General features: G+C 37.9%; 1 protein-coding gene across 1 annotated transcript in view; it reads left to right on the forward strand.

The window, feature by feature from the left end:
• Positions 1-17,697, forward strand: part of serpinh2 (serine (or cysteine) peptidase inhibitor, clade H, member 2) — a 204,126-nt gene that overhangs the window by 17,886 nt on the left and 168,543 nt on the right. The window contains exon 3 of the mRNA XM_067446540.1: positions 4,238-4,367. The gene's annotated coding sequence lies outside the window, so the exon portion shown is untranslated. The remainder of the gene's footprint in view (positions 1-4,237; positions 4,368-17,697) is intronic.

A 17,697-nucleotide genomic window follows, 5' to 3' on the forward strand; every position in this document is an offset into this window, starting at 1 on the left:
AAAAGATGGATCTGCAGGACCTGTAGTATTTTTCTGAAGAACATTGGTCAGTTTAACTGCTCAGGACAAGCAAGAGACTCAAGAACAACCAACACACACACACACACACACACACACACACACACACACACACACACACACACACACACACACACACTGCTGTGGATAATCCAGGGATTGGCACAGTATTAAGAATCAAGGGTGTGTAAACTTTTGAATGGGTAATTTTTATAAATTCAGCATTTTTTTTTGTCTTGTGGACTATAGGTAAACATCTTTTATGTGAAATCTTTTAAGTTAAAATGATTAACATTTTCACAGATTCTCCAAGGGCTTTACATAATTTTTCTTGCTAGATATATATATATATATATATAAATGTTTTTCTAAAATACATACATGTAAATAATTATACACACAGTACACAAACATATTATGTAAAAAGAAACTTTTATTTCGGATGGGATGAATCAATTTGACAGCAGTGAAATAATATTAATGAGTATTATAATTTTATGATATTCTGAATTTTATTACAATTTATTACAAATACTTTTATTACAATTTTACAGCTGTATTACATTCATACACACACACACACACACACACACACACACACACACACACACACACACACACACACACACACACACACACACACACACACACACACACACACACACACACACACACACACACACACATATATATATATAATATGTGTGTATGTATGTAATATAGCTGTAAAATTGTAATACAAATATTTTCTGTTGTCTTAAATCATTTTTTTAATATTACACGATTTAAGTTTTGGAGGAAAACGCAGCCAGCCCTTAAAAGCTTTTTTTTTTTGACAAGCAATTTTTAAGCGTTTCTCATTAAAATTTTGGGAAGATGGTTGGCGCAGGTTGCCTTCCCAAATGCACTTTATAAGCTACCCAAACTCAGAGCAGATGCAGCGATTAGTCCGAGATGCCGAAAACACCAGATCACGAGCTGCTTGCGTGTAAAAGAACACAGCGCAGTTATCAAATCGCAAAGGATGGCGCTAAGCCATAACGTCAATTTGTGGTTTTATTAAGATTAATTGTTCAACCCTGCCATTGATTTCCATTGCATGAACGAAAACAGCCGAGTAAATGGCAAACTTCTCCTTCTTTGGTGACTTATCACTTAAGTGTATTTCCAGTTTTGGTTTTGGTACTGGTCTAGTTGGTGTGCTAGTTTATTATGAAAGAAGTGGATTGACTGAGGTAGGCTTACTAGTTGAGCAGCCTGATAGGAAAACCTGGTCCTTTCAACAGTGAATAGACAGATGGAGGGAGAGAGTTTGGATAGCTACTAAACACTCCAAGATGTTTGAACGCACTTCTGGAGACATAATATTCAGGGGTACATACTTTCATAGTGTGTAGCTGCACGCACACGCTCACACACACACTGAGATTTGCCGCCACACAAGGGAATCCCCTTTGAGACCTCAGCTTCATTATGATCTGGCTTACCTCAGCATAGACTGGAGTGTGAGCTCTTTGTTGGCTCTGTCAGGGAGCAAGAAAAGGAGAGCGAGAGAGAGAGAGCGATAGAGAAAGCTCACAACCGTGTCAGTATTGAACACTCAGGCCTGTCTGTGAAACCTATCCCTCCCATTTTTCCGTGCGCCCCCTTTTCGAGCCCCTCTTCTGCACTGCTGGAGCTAAACTCTTTTTGTTTTTATTAATGAATGCCGTGCTGTCACCCGTCTGCTGACACATGTAATGCTCACATTCATCCATGTACCGGACTGGCAGGGAACACACACACACACAGACACACACACACACACACACACACACACACACACACCCCCCCCTCATGCGGTTGTGACCTCATAACCTTGTTGTCATGCAGTATCCATCTGCCATCAGGACACAACAGGAGAGAGCGAGAGTGTAAGACAGAGAGGAGACTGTCAAATGTCAGGCCCTCCCTCCATTCTTACTTGTGAAAAACACTAATGACTTTTCCTTTCTCTTCCCCAGCCAATACTTTTCATTAGGGCGGCCATTACTGACTCACACTCAGTCATTACTTGCTCGCCGCTTTCACTTTATTGGCATATTTATGTTTTGTTAAGATGTGGATAAAAGTGTTTTTCAGGTTCTACAAGAGCAATTAGTCGGTTGCTAAAATGTCTTGTGGGATAACCCAAAACAGCAGGTTAATGAATAGTTGACCCCCAAAAAATGTAATTATGTCTTTTGTAATTATTTTGGCCTACTGTATTTTAGTATTTTTTATGTACTATTATAGAATTGATTAATATTTTGAATATGCTTTTATTTCAACATTTGCAATTCATGTTATTTTTATTTATTTATTCATTTCAGTTTTCATTTTTACATTTAACATTTTTGCAAGTTTATGGTCACTTCATTGAAATATTTCAGTTAATTTAACCATTTTTAAAAGCTTTATTTTCTTAGTTAATAATATGTTTTGGGCCAAACTTGTGTGATTGTTCTTTGGTGAACGTGCTTTTTTCAGTATATCAAAAACACACAATGGCCCCTATGTCAGACTCCATAAAGAACAAAAAAGCACTATAAAATACCATACATTTAGTTCATTTGACTTTCACAAGACTTTCAAAAGAATACATTAAGGACCAGTCATTCACAGAAAATTGACTTTTTGAACAATTTGCACAAGAAACATGTAACCTTTTATCACGTGGCTACGTGACTTTTAATGTAGCGTAGAAGCTGTATAACACATGTTTTTTTAGGGCTTGGCAAGTTAACGCGTTATTATCGCGTTAACGCATTAATTAATTAACACCGGCCTTTTTTTATTGTTATTATTTTATTTTTTATTTCTTATTTTATTGCGCATTAACGCAGTTATTTATTATAATATTGAAAGGCCGTTGCTCACTGCCTCTGAATACACATACAGACAAACCATTGGTCACAGGAGAATGCAGTGCTGTCTGTAAGCCAAGGGCTTGACATTCTTTGTCTGGGACAAATAAAATATTAAAATAACCAGAAACGATTTTGTTGTTGTTATTATATTCAATGTAAACAGCGATTGATGAGTATATCTCTGCCTCTGGTACGTTAAGTCGCGTTGAGGCTCGTGCTGCCGGTCTCTTTGTGAGAGACATTCGTGGAGAAATCAAGACAATGAGCAGCAATATAAACTCACAGAAGAAACATAAAACTGAGGGGTAAAACTGAGCTTTTTGTAGTTGTTGATATTTATGATTTATGATATTGTAACACAAGTCGACTTTGCAATCGTGAATTGTGTAGCATGAATGGTGTAGCCTAGTTCAATAAACAAGTAGCCGAATTAATATTAAGTTACTTAAATTTTAGATCCAAACAACCTTTTTTTTCCATTTCACCCATGATTTCACCGACGAAAATAGTTCCAACACTCAGCGCTGTGTTTTGTTACTGAATGATTCAGCATTTTGAATGAATCATTTGAATGAACGACTCAATGACTCGCTCATGAAGACGATCACTTGCTGCCCCCTATTGGCGGTTATGTTTAAGAGTATGATTGCATGTTTTATTTAGAACATCAATCTTATAACATTATTTATTGCAGCTGTATTTTTTGCAGTTTAAATTATATAATTTGATTGGTAACAGCCTATAGTGTCTTTACTATTATAACTGAATTTATTAATCAAATGTAAGAATTTAACATGAAAGATGACGCATACATGTAATAAGATTTTAAAAAATGGCCTTTATAAAATTAAATAACGCCCTGGGGTGAATATCACAAATATACAGATTTAAGTCGGCCTATGTAAAAGCTGCCAGAACACTGATGAGAATATTACTACAGAATCAATATATGTATACCACCAATTTAATTTAATTTGATCAAATAAATGTTTAAGTTGATATTTACAAGAAATATTGTAACTGTTAATAACTTTTAACTGTGGTAAAAAGCACCTTATTTGTTTAAAGTGTTTGGAAACCATATGTTATTGCACTTTTGTTCATTTAGCAGCACTTTTGTATTCATTATTGAATTTTGCGCATACTGCGATTAATCACAATTAATCACAGAAAAGCATGCGATTAATCACGATTAAATATTTTAATCGTTGCCCAGCACTAGTTTTTTTTCTTCTTCTTTTTCTTTTTAGAGCTTAGCAGTTCATGGTCACAATATTCTTTTAATTTTATGCAAAAGAACATTCTTCTAAACATCTTTTGTGTTCCAGCAGAAAGTCGGTCGTAGTGTTTGGAGCATGTGCAAGGCTGGATTATGGATAGAGCCAGTGGGCCCAACGCCCCAGGACCTCGGACTGCCAGGGGCCTCCAAAGCCTCAGGCTGCGCACCCCAATACTGCCAAAGTAAGCTGAACACCAGGGTCCTCAGCGCAAGGCCAGCAGACATTTCCTCATTTCAGTAGAATATAAAACGAGCTGTGAGGAGCGTGTGCCAAACACGTCTCAGCTCGTCACTTACAGTATGTCTATAGAATATATTTTTCCCTTTGTACATATGTGTAGCAATGCATATCACACTATAGATCTTTACAAAATGGGATGGGAGTTCAATATGCTACTTACTTCACTGATGTATTTCAAAATACTTACTCTATTCAGGGCCTGATTAGAAAACTCAGGAAATTGCTATGATGTTACGTCGTCTGGACTCTTATATATCCGTTAATGTCTGCTGCATCTTTACATGCACTACCATTCAAAAGCTTAGTATCACTAAGAATCTTTTTTGTTTTTGAAGTCTAACCAAGTACAGTAAAAACAGTAATATTGTAAAATATTATCACAATTTTAAAATAGCAGTTTTCTATTTAATATATTTTAAAATATAAATTATTCCTGTGATCAAAGCTAAATTTCCAGCTTCATTACTCCAGCCTTTAGTGTCACATGATCCTTCAGAAATCCTTCCAATATAACAGTCTCTGCTTTTTTCAGGATTCTTTTATGAATAATAATTTCGAAAGACAAGCACTTCTTTGAAACCAAAATCTTTTGTAACATTATACAACGATCAGGCATAACATTTTGATAGATACTGACCACTGCAGACCGGGAACAGCCCACAAGAGCTGCAGTTTTGGAGATGCTCTGACCCAGTCGTCTAGCCATCACAATTTGGCGCTTGTCAAACTCGCTCAAATCCTTACGCTTGCCCGTTTTTTCTGCTTCTAACACATCAACTTTGAGGACAAAATGTTCACTTGCTGCCTAATATATCCCACCCACTAACAGGAGCCGCGATGAAGAGATAATCAGCGTTATTCACTTTATCTGTCATTGGTCATAAAGTTATGCCTGATTGGTGTACATGTCTTGACTGTCACTTTTGATCAATTAATGCATCTTTGGTGACCCTATTCCTTTAAATGTTAGTGTGTATAGTCTTATATAAATGGATATATAGATTGTGAAATCAATCATTTATTAGTCTTTGACTGCATCCGAAATTGCACACTCTCTTGAGTAGGTACTTATTTTGAACCACTAAAAAAGTCTGTTTTATATAGTTTGGACGTACTACATCCACCTGCTGTTATTATCATATGACCCATCAGTGTCAGTTGTGTTGCGCTCTCCTTCATTCATAAATCCTCTCCCCTGGCCTCATGGGATAGGAAAGTGTCCATTGCGGGAAGTAGTAGGTCATCCAGGCACTTTTTATATGAGTACAGTGAATTCTGACATACTTTTTACATACTGGTTTTCAGCTATTATATCAGGGTGTCCGCGGGGTCTTAAAAAGTATTAAAGGTTGATAAATCCATTTTGGGAAAATTAAGACCCTTAAAAGGTATTAAAAAGTCTTAATCACGGTTTTATTAGGTATTAAATTTTGTTCAAGCTTTGTCAAAAGAGTTTGACTCCAAAAAGTATTCATGAATATATTTATTTTCATCCCCATAAGTGTTAAAAAACAACGGGGTGCTCCGTCTGAGATTGGCTCGGAGCACGTCTACGGGTGAGGTCACGTATTTTGCAAAATGTGCGGTTTGGTGATGTTTCACCCTCCATACGTCGCGGAACAGATATGCAATATAAACGATACAATTGGCTTACGATAGAGATTTTAATTCTACATTCTACTACAACAGTTTATTAAGTTAACGGTTTCTTGCAGATTAAAACTTGAAGTGTACGATGAGGTCTTAAAATATTTTGAGAATATCTTCAAAAGGTATTGAAATTAACTTCAGGATTCTTGCATATACCCTGTATATAGTAGGCCTATTATTATATGTGGCCTGCATTTATTCTTTTGTTAGCTTCTGTTTTGCAAGCTTGCGACTCAGCATACTACCGTAGTCCGTTAGCCTTCTAGCATATCCAATAACCAATGTGGATTACGTTTTAATACAGGTAGTTTCTTTTTTTTAATCAGGCATTGCAAAAGGCTACCCTATGGGCTCCAAGCCGTACTCGATTGTTCACGACACCGACCCTGAGCATGTGTGTAAGTAAATGACAACAGAATTTTGTGTGATCTGTTCCTTTAAAAGTGGATTTAAAGCTTGTTCTTCAACTTCTACAAGATTTGGGTTGAACATCTGAGTGGCAGAGATAGGGAGTGTAAGATCTTATATGTTTCTGGCTAACCCATAAGATCATTTAACGGTTGGAGCAGATGTGTCTGTGATAGTTTGACAGTAGTAGTCTTAACCCAAAATCTCACACTGGATTTGAGTTCCTCTGCACAGTGTGCTGGTATTACACCTCATAAATAACTATGCATCCTTCCCGTGACACATTTATTTGTTGAAATTTGTATGATTCATAATGTGGAAACAGTGTTTGTAATGAACTGCCTTTTGATAAATTTTAATTAAATCCCATTAAACCCGGCGCTTTGTCGCATGTGTAAAAGGCGGCTGACAGTAGTTAATTAGCCTGTTTAAGCGCAGCCGCTTTTATAATGCCTTTTGCTTTGTCATCATCCAGCTTTTCCCTGTAATTATGCGTGACAGTGCGAGAGGCACGACGTGAGGGCTAGATGGAGACAGGTATGTGTGAGGAACGGGGAAGGGAAGGGCGAATACCTTGCTGAGTACTTACTACCGTACCATAACAAATACTTGACACAAATTCCATAAAACAATTTGGACGTTTTTTTTATCCTTACCTTTATACAGTGAATGACATTGTAAAGACTTTAAAAGGAAATGGATTTTGTCATAATCAGAGGTGGAAAGTAACGAATTACATTTACTCGCGTTACTGTAATTGAGTAGTTTTTCTGTGTACTTCTACTTTTTTAAGTAGTTTTAAAAATCTGTAATTTTACTTTTACTTAAGTACATTTTGATTAAAGTATTGTACTTCGCTACATTTTAAACCACATCCGTTACTGAGTAAAAATAAATCATTAATGCAAAGAGAGGAGGAAAAAGACCGCGATCCGGAAATGACTAATATTGAATAGAGGGCGCGGGGCGCGGGAGAGAACAAGCGCGCAAATATCAGATGGAGACGAACAAGACAGACGTCAGTGACGCAGACCCAGGTGAAAGCAAAACGCCGTCGTGAACTCCTGGCTAGTATGGAAATACTTTGGATATAGAAAAAAATAATGTGGTGTTGTCCTGGAGGATATCAAATTTGCACAAAATGTGGATGCAAATGAAGAAACACATAGAACATGTTCGGGCACACATCCGTGCAAATAAAGGTATGTTTATAACTTAGGCCGATTGATTTCTGTGACGCAGAGGGAATCCCGGAATCCAGTCATGAACATAGATTTGGTGTAATACACGCAAACTGGTGGATGAACGAAAAACTCGAATGTAGAGCTGTAGGCCTTAGAAATAAATCAAATCGCGACATGGTCTGTGAACATTAAAGCACAACATTTGTAACGCTTGTGTCCGGGTGAAAAATGCGGATAGCTCACTTAATATATCTGGAGTGGATGCAAACACGGAGGCGCTTAATTTCCTGCTGAACTCTCATCACAAACTCCATTTCCGTCCACAGCATTACTCAATAAAACAAAATAACTGACTGTTTGCAACAGAAAAACAGAATAATCCCCACACATGGGAGCTCAAAACTCAGTGCGCACATACACAAGATGCAGAACTCGTTTTCAGGGAGCGCGCGCAGCTCTTAAAGGGGCCACACTATATTTCTACTCGTTACACATTGAATGCTATATGAATATATGATCTGCTTGTTCTCTCTCTGTGAATGAGTTGCTCCGTCTACTACATATGAACTCTATTATTCTTAAACATTTTTACGAATTAATGATACAAATAAGTTGTTAATCTAATTCATAATAATTTATTGAATTTAGTTTATTAGACATGTTTTATTGAAATTTTGATAAACAAAATAAACAAATGGTTTTAAGTTTGTTATAATAAAGCATTTGTTCAACCAAATAAAAAAGACCAATCTTCTTCATTCATTTAACATCATTTTAACAAGTGATAATAACCATCATTTAATAATAGGTACAGTAAATGTTTAATTTATGTTTTCTGAGATAGTTGTCATATCGTGAAAATCTCATTCTATCACAACCCTACAGGGGAGAGTCCCCCACCCCCACTGTTAAAAAAGTAACTAAGTAACTTTTACTCTGAGTACATTTTAAATGAGCTACTTTTTACTTTTACTTGAGTAAATTTTTAGACCAGTAATTTTACTTGTACTTAAGTAAAATTTCATTGAAGTAACAGTACTTTTACTTGAGTAGAATATTTTGTTACTCTTTCCACCTCTGGTCATAATTTATTCACAAGTTGTTTCAAACCTGTATGAATTTCTTCTGCTGAACACAAAAGAAGATATTTTGAAGAATTTAGTAATCAAACAGTTGATGGGGCCTATTGTATTTTTCCATGTAGAATTCAATATGGCTTTTTTTGACTCCTTTTTTTGAAAAAAGGCTCATTTTCCAAGTCCCTTTCCCCTCCTTTACACTGAACACGTGTGCGACGCATTACGGCTGCAACATGGCTACCGGAGCTGATCACGCCCATTCTAGTCAATGCTTGTGTTTACACAGCACGTTTCAGAAGCTTCCCAGAAGCGGCTCTCCGCGCCGCTTCGCTAAATATAGATGCCTAGTCTATTTTTGACGGACGCGCGTCCAAGTCGCACCGGAAATGCAAAATAAAAGTCAAAAATCCCTGTCAATTTCAAAATAAACACCCTGTGCAGACTCCCAAACGTATTGCATGTATATTGGCAATATATCCTTGGTAGGAGACAAGAAATGGATGTCGGACAGGCAAATCACGTGGTCTCACGCATCCAGTCGCTCCGCTTCTGATCTGCTCCCATGCTGCGTTCCACTCCACTTTAAGACACGCACTTGCAAACTTCCCTAAGCACTTCCCCTTGGGGGAATCCCTGCCGCCATTTTGAAGTGCGTTCCACTTCGTGAAGTGGACAAGGGAAGTTTGTATTGACAGACCCTTGCTCCCTCGATTTTGACCGAGTGAGCGAGTCTACTTCATATGTACACTTCAGACAGCTTCATATACCACAATGCAACGCGATTGTGACGTCACCACATATCACGTTTAATTTACCCCACCACAAACAACTATAACTATTTTTAAAAACATTTAAAACAACCCAAACACATCCATATACATATAGAATGCTGCATTAAACAATTTCGTAAAGGTAAAAAATAAATAATATATCAACTCCATAGTGGATTCCAAGTGATCAAGGGCTTAGGGCGTTCCAGTTCAGTCCATTTGCAAAGTTTCCGCCAGTAGTGGGCACTCATGCAACGTAGGCATGACGCACATCGGAGTGAACGAGACGGAGGGAAGTTTGCGAGTGAAGGGCATGATAAAAACGAACTGGAACGCAGCACCAGTGTGAGTTAGCACCGCGTGGAGGACGGAATATTGTCGCAGCCGTAATGCGCCGCACACGTGTTCAGTGTAAATGAGGAGTTAGAGTAAACAGTTAAGTTTTACCGTTTTTGAATCCATTCAGCCGATCTCTGTATCTGGCGGTAGCACTTTTAGCATAGCTTAGCATACATCATTGAATCATATCAGTCCATTAGCATGCTCTCAAAAATACTTTATTTTTTCAAAGATAATATTTTTCCTATTTAAAACTTGACTATTCTGTAGTCACATCCTGTACTAAGACCAACGGAAAATTAAAAGTTTGTTTAGTCCCCAGTCTGTCCAGCCACACTTTCTCTTTCACATTTCAAAAACTCGTCTTCAGGGTTATTCCAGTTCAAATAGATACGGTTCGGGATCTGCACCAAAGTAAATATCTTCTGAATCGTCTCTCACAAACATCTCCGTGGTTACAAGGCGCGCTCTCTGCAAGCAGATCTTCACGCTGGTTATGTTGACAGAAGTTTGCCTGTTTTCAGGCGTTGTGTAATAAAATTGTGCCGCTGCACCCATGACGGCCGCAAAGTTCCTACGTAGGAATGAGAAGGTAGTTCCTAGCTATGACGGTCTAAAAAATAGCAACTTTAAATTTTTCGTTGGTCTTCATACACGATGTAACTATAGAAGTGTCAAGTTTTAAATAGGAAAAATTTTGAAAGTCTTTGGTCATTTTTTTGAGCACTGATTCTAATGGATTGATATGATTCAATTATGTCTGCTAAGCTATGCTAAAAGTGCTACCGCCAAATACAGAGATCGGCTGAATGGATTCAAAAACGGTAAAACTCAACTGTTTAACTCTAAGGGACTAGGAAAAGGAGCCTATTTTCCAAAAAAGTGGAGTGTTCCTTTAAAAATGGCACGTGAAGTGGTACATATTATATAACTAAAAACATTTAAAAGTAGTATTGTGTTGCATTATCGTCATTTGGCTTCATCATAGGGGCTTTCACACCGGAGGAACCTTTTCATTACCAGTGATGTAAGAGTACGCTGAATGGCCGAATTTACCCGAAACATCGGCACCAGGCATTATAAAAAAATCTGTCTACACACAAAGATTATAGCCTATATATTTACTCCAGAAACAGTGATAGATGGACCTCTCAACCTTTACGCTGAATAGAAAATCCAACACAACTCTGAGGGGACTAAGCATAACATGATTATGTATTTCTGCTTTGCTGGCGACATTGGACATCAAGCACAAGGCAAATGCTAATACTTTTTCATATATTGTCTACTTTTTCTGTATAACAGTTCTAATCTATCTAATAATGTATGAGACATGACTGTTTAACAGATTGTAAACCTGGTGTATAGTTCCTATAACTAAGTTCATAGAGGTAACCAGTGCAAAAGCCCCTCATGTTGCATGTTAGCAAGAGGCATCCTTAGTATTCCAAGTGTAAAAATGTTAAAGGAGTACTTCACCGCTGGAAAGATGAATCTGTATTTAAACTGGGTCATTAATGTAGTAGAAATGTGAAATTATTTTTGAAATTGGTGCCTTCTAGACTGAGAAAAGACAGAGAATGTATTTTTGTCTCATGGGGATGAAAGACTACAATTCCCAGAATGCTTCGCTGCCCTGTGAGGCCACTCCCAAAGCCACTGCTACTGGATTACAGAGACTGAGTTTGAGAACAGACACTACAATTAAATACTGAACGTGTCTGTTCATTATAACGATCGAGTCGCCGCGTGAGTCTCACAGCACTAACGCTGCAGGAGTCAGATTACATTTAACGTCATGACTGAGCTGAGAGCTGAGGTAATCGCGACCATACTCGTGGCATGCATTCTCAGTGCGTGTTCAGTCTGGCGCCTTTTCAGTTCATGCCTTTACTTTACTTCAGAACTTTACTTTCATAGAAATTAATTTGCGATGTTAAAACACGTACATTGCTCTCAGCATAGGGCCGTTTAAATAAATGCCTGCAGCTGCGAGCTGAGCCGTGAGTGTGATCTCTCATCCCCCTCGCGTGCGAGTTGAAAACATGGAAATGGCTCCCTCTGCTGGCTGTAGTCTTTAGCCTCTGGCCAAAAATTCCAAAGATGACACACCCATATTCAATTATTGTCATGGGAGGAATTTTTCCAGAAATAAAATGCATAAATCTCTTTTCTCAGGAGGATATGAGGGGGGGAAGCACAATCATTTGAATATATTTCAGGGTTTCTTCTGATACAAAGCCATATGCTAATCTCTAAAGTAACCCTTTAACTTTGGCTGTTCGGTCAAATCATAACTCTAGAAAAAGATGCTGAATATACACAGCTGATTAATTAGGCGTGACCGTGCGAGAGGCACGACGTGAGGGCCAGGAAATGTGAGCGCTAGATGGAGACAGGTATGTGTGATAATCAGAGGTTTTTTTTTTTTTTAAATGGGTGCCGAGCGATTACCTTACGGAGTACATACTACCATACCATGCATTATATTTCCTCCTCCAAGCATAACCCCCACCGCCTACCTAATCCTCCTGCACCCCGCTTCCCTCCCCTCTTTCCTTCCTTCATCCCTTCCCTCCCTCCTTTTCCCCATTTTCCAAAAAACTCATTTCCTCTGGCGCCCTCGAGCAATGTGTGCCGCGCTAATTGCGCTAAGGTGGAGCGGCGCTTTAGTCTGTGTTTGTGTGCAAAATGTATTATGTTTGCTGTGTTGGTAACGTGTGTACTTGCGTGTGTCCGCTCAGCTAGGCATAGTTCCAGGGCTTCCTGTGCCACCTGGGCATCTTAAAGTCTGCCAGTCTGTCGATACGGGAGACCCAGCTGGACCGAGGGCTGTGAGGGTGTGTTGGTGGAATCAGTAATGAAGATTTAGAGCCAAGAACATTAGCCGTCTTGAGCCTCAGACCCACCCAAGAGCCCCCAGGGTGCTCAACCTTGAGCTTGTTGCCCTCTATGTGTTCGTGTCTCCAATTGTTCATGGCGAGATACGTTTGTGCACATGTGGAGACTTGTTTTGTTATTGCAAATGTTTATGTAGGTCCTTAAGTTTAATGTAAGAGAGAACTTGCATGCCACATCATTTTTTAATTTTCCTCTGAGCTGCAATTATCATCTAACACCTTCTCATTCAATAGCCACACGTGTGCTTAATAAAGGTATGTGGTGTGGTTACTGTGGAAGGTGTGAAGGTCCTCTACTAACAAACCTAGCCATTTCAGACTCCCAGAACTTGTGTCTGGCATGAAATGCACAATATTTAGCCTGGAATTCTAGTTTACTGCATAGTGCACAACTGTATAGACATAAGTCAGAGTAATGCTTGAAAAAAATATGCTTGACAAAAATTAAAATAAATAAAAAACAATTGTGGAATTGAGTTTTTGAGCCTTAGGATCAGTGCATGACATTATAAAGACTTTAAAGGGATAGTTCACCCCAACATTTTAATTTTCTCATCATTTACTCATCCTAAAGTTGTTCCAAGCCTGTATGAATTTCTTTCTTCTGCTGAACACAAAAGAAGATATTTTGAAGAATGTCAGTAGTCAAACAGTTGATGGCCCCATTGATTTCCATGTAAAAAATGTAATAGGGCGTCTTCCCTGACAAAGGTCTAAACTGCATACTATAAAAAAATGGCATGTTAAGCAGTACTAATTATATAACTATAAACATTTAAAAGTAGTATTGCGTTTCATTATGTCATTTGGCATCATCTGTTTGTAGAATTCTTCTGACTAAATTACAAAATTCACCTTGTATTTTGAAAGCAGCCAGGGTAGGGTTGCATCAGCCATACGTTCTTACTTAAATTGGAATGTAAAGTCCACACTAGAGGCTTAATACCCACCAAGCAATTTTGCATTTAAAAGACATCTAATAGCTGTCCAAACACAGCCCTGACGTTTAGGCTAAAACAAGTCAAAATTTGGGCTGTCAGTGAAAATGTAATAGATGTCTAACCATAGCCCAAGAATAGACTAGTCATCTTCTAGAACATGATGTCAAAGAAAGGAAACCAAACACCTTGTAATCACTGTTGACTTTGCTTACATGATGGAATATCATACATCTGGTAAGTTATTTTGGCGAAAACAACATGTAACTAAATTCAAGGTTATTTTGGCTAGAAGTGGGTTACTCATAGCCGGACTGCATTATGTCCGTAGTTAACCGAGAAAGTAGCTGCGTTTCCATTACAGATTTGCGAAAAACTTTAGCGATATTTCTTAAATGTCGATAAAAAACTGTTGCGAAATGACAGCGTTTCCATAGCTGCAGTTATGCGACTAAAACATATTACTTTCCTCTCGCGATAGGTCATTCCAAAACGATGGCACTTGGTAGGTTTGTATATCCCATCCACCACAGTAGCCATTATTTTTATTGGAAGGAGGCGTGTGTGTTATCCAAGCATTAATGGCAAGGAAAGCACCTTAGGTTACTTAAGCGGCACGAATATGAGGTGTGTGTGTGTGTGTGTGTGTCAGATCTGCTTTAAGGTCTTCATGATAATGTAGCATTTCTGTGTTTAGAATCCAGTATTACTGTAATCCTATATTGTCTTTTATGAGTTTAATAAAGAACTCCGTCTCGTCTTCTCTCCAAACCGAACCGTCATCTGTAAAGAATGGGCGAGTTTTACGCGTGCCAGGTTGACGCATATAGAGTAGAGCGAAATGTTTGAATTTGCATGTTAACTCAAATGTTTGTTGTTTTTTTTGTGTTTTTTTTACCACTTTCGTTATTTTGGCTAGACATTTCGTTTGTTGGGCATGTGAATTGAATTTAGAAATGCTTTGGAAAAGGAAAAATTGGCATTTAATAAACGAAATACGTTTTTTGAAATTAAGACCGCGTTTGGAGTGAGTGCATGCAAAATAATTAGTTCCCTGAGCCCACAAATAAAAATAGACAGTTTATAGTTTATAATTATGTCTTGAACTCATCTGTATAGCTAAAAATGACAAGAGTATTGTGAATTGTTTCATCTCTTTTAAAGGAAGAAGGAAAAAATTAGAACGTCGGCGCTTTTATCGGCCGTGGGTTAAAGAAAACAGCCTAACTACGAAACTAAATAGGCTACGTTTAGGCCTAAACATTAGCCTGTAATATTATTATTTTAATTTATATGTTGATTATGAAAAGTGAACAGCATGCGCAAGAATCGCAATATGTCTGAGACCTGGGGAGTCACATGATTTTGATCACTTCGAGTTTTATTTTCTAAAAAGTCTTTCTTACATTTTTTTTTTTTAGTTTTGTATAAATTGTATTTTTATTTTGATCGATATTTCATCAATTAATTGCCTGTTTATTAAATAAGAAGCAAACTAAGATCGTCTGGAATGGATTGACGTGCGTAGCTGGCCTGTTTCCTCTGCCTTTGAGTAAGGCTGAGACTATAGGCTAGCTCTTTCTGCTTTAATACATTTCTTGAATATATGTCTTAATTACAGTATATATAGCCTGTAGTCCTTATTAGGAGAAAATATATGTCCTTTTAACTACACTATTTAACTACATCTTGTTATTACGACACATTTGAGTTGAAAATATAATATATAGGCGCTATGTTGCAGCAATGCGTCACCGCAACAGGTGACCTGTAAATGTGGAAAAAAACGTTTCCATTGCAGTTTTGCGAAAATGTCCTTTTTTGAATTGCCTGAAAAACCACCTCATGAGAGCATAAACTTTTTTGCGATATATGGGAGTTTTTGCGAAATTGCCGCGTTTCAATATGCGCAATTTGAAGGGTAATGGAAACGCGCCTACTTATGATAGCTAGGTAACTACTAACTCGTTTCTAACTAACTTTGTACTTTATTCCGTTGCACCCGTTATTCTTAAGGCAGAATGGTTTTAAGCTCTCCGTAAAGTATTGTGCTTTCACATAATATAACATTTACCCTCAGTGATCCAATAGCAGCATTCGAATACATTAACAGAAGTTGTTTAAATGCTCTGAATTTCAGTTTATCCTTCATTCTAACTTGTTTTGCTAGTTATTTAAAAAATACATTATATTGCCAAAAGTTTTGGGATGCCTGCCTTTACCTGCACATGAACTTTACTGACATCCCATTCTTAATCTGTGGGGTTTAATATGGAGTCGACCCACCCTTTGCAGCTATCACAGCTTCAACTCTTCTGGGAAGGCTTTCCTCAAGGTTTAGGAGTGTGTTTATGGGAATTTATGACCATTTTGTGAGGTCAGGCACTGGACTGATGTTGGACTGGAAGGCCTGGCTCTCAGTCTCCACTCTAATTCGTCCTAAAGGTGATCTATCGGATTGAGCTCAGGACTCTATGCAGGCCAGTCTAGTTCCTCCAAACCAAACTCGCTCATCCATGTCTTTATGGACCGACGCTTTGTGCACTGGTGCGCAGTCATGTTGGAAGCCATCCCCTCTTGTTGTTCCCACAAATTTGAGCATGAAATTGTCCAAAAAGTTCCTTTCGCTGGAACTAAGGGTCCGAGCCCAACCTCTGAAAAAGCAACCCCACACCATAACCCCCCCTCCACCAAACTGTACACTTGGCACAATGCAGTCAGGCAAATACCGTTGTCCTGGCAACCGCCAAACCCAGACTCATCCATCAGATTGCCAGATAGAGAAGCGTGCTTGGTATGGGATGGTGAAATCATATACTGTCACCTCGATTTACAGGAAACAAACAAGTTGTTGCTAGCATGACAGACTGTGCGTGCACACTGATGGGAAGGAGAGTGAAATAAACAAATGTTTTCAGTTAATTCATATCGAAGGTGTGCCCGCGCTGTTAAACAGAAGCATGTCAAGCTCTTTGCTGATTAATTTGTTATTTTGGCATATTAATAATTTGCTGGTTATGGCATATTTATCTAAATGTGTTATGTTTTTTTTAAACTCTTGCAAGTGTAATGATGCAAATTATTATTAAAATCTTGCCTTTATAACAATGTGAAACCCCTGTTACTGTTGTACTACATAAACTTGAGCTAGTCTTTTATTTCTCCTCTTCCTAAATGCAGGATGAGGGTAAAGAAGCTGAAACAACCTCCTCCCAAGAAAACACTATTGGAAGATCTCCTTTAAGGGACTTTTTGAGGATTTGTTTTCAAATGTTATTATTTTTGTGTTATATTTTTTATTATGAGTTATTATGTGACAGAATATATATTGAATCTTTTACAAATAAATATGCAGAATTTTGTCTAGAAAATCATATTGTGAAATTAGTAACGTGAATGATATCGCATCGTCATGTGAGTGAATCGCTACATCCCTACTTTGTTATAACACCACTATCAGGTGAGCGTGGAATATTTAGTAATTTCAGGAAACAGGAAATTTCACAAATGGACTTACTGCACAGATGGCAACCTATCACTGTACCACGCTTGAGTTCACTGAGCTCCTGAGAGCGACCCATTCCTTCACAAATGTCTGTAGAAGCGTCTGCATGCCTGGTGCTTGATTTATACACCTGTGGACATAGAAGTGTTCGGACACCTGAATTCAATGATTTTGGAGGGGTGTCCCAATACTCGGCAATATAGTGTATGTTTCCATTTAAATACTACTTAATCATGAATAACATAATGGGTCTTTTCATATGCAACACATTGAAAACGTGTATTTTTGTCTTTAAACAAAATTTAAATGAATCGTTACTTGTACAAAAAAAAAAAAACCTAAGAAATTACATTTATTTTCAGGTTTGTGTTGCTACCAAAGTTTATTCACATAATCTTTTTTTTTAAAATGTAAGCGAGTGCAAATGTCAGCATTATTAAATATGTCCAACCGATTGAAGTCTGTTGGGTTAAATAAGAGCTTATTGATGCTGTTCAG

The sequence above is a fragment of the Pseudorasbora parva genome, chromosome 1 (assembly GCF_024679245.1).
Source record: "Pseudorasbora parva isolate DD20220531a chromosome 1, ASM2467924v1, whole genome shotgun sequence".
In the NCBI taxonomy this organism is placed as follows: domain Eukaryota; kingdom Metazoa; phylum Chordata; class Actinopteri; order Cypriniformes; family Gobionidae; genus Pseudorasbora; species Pseudorasbora parva.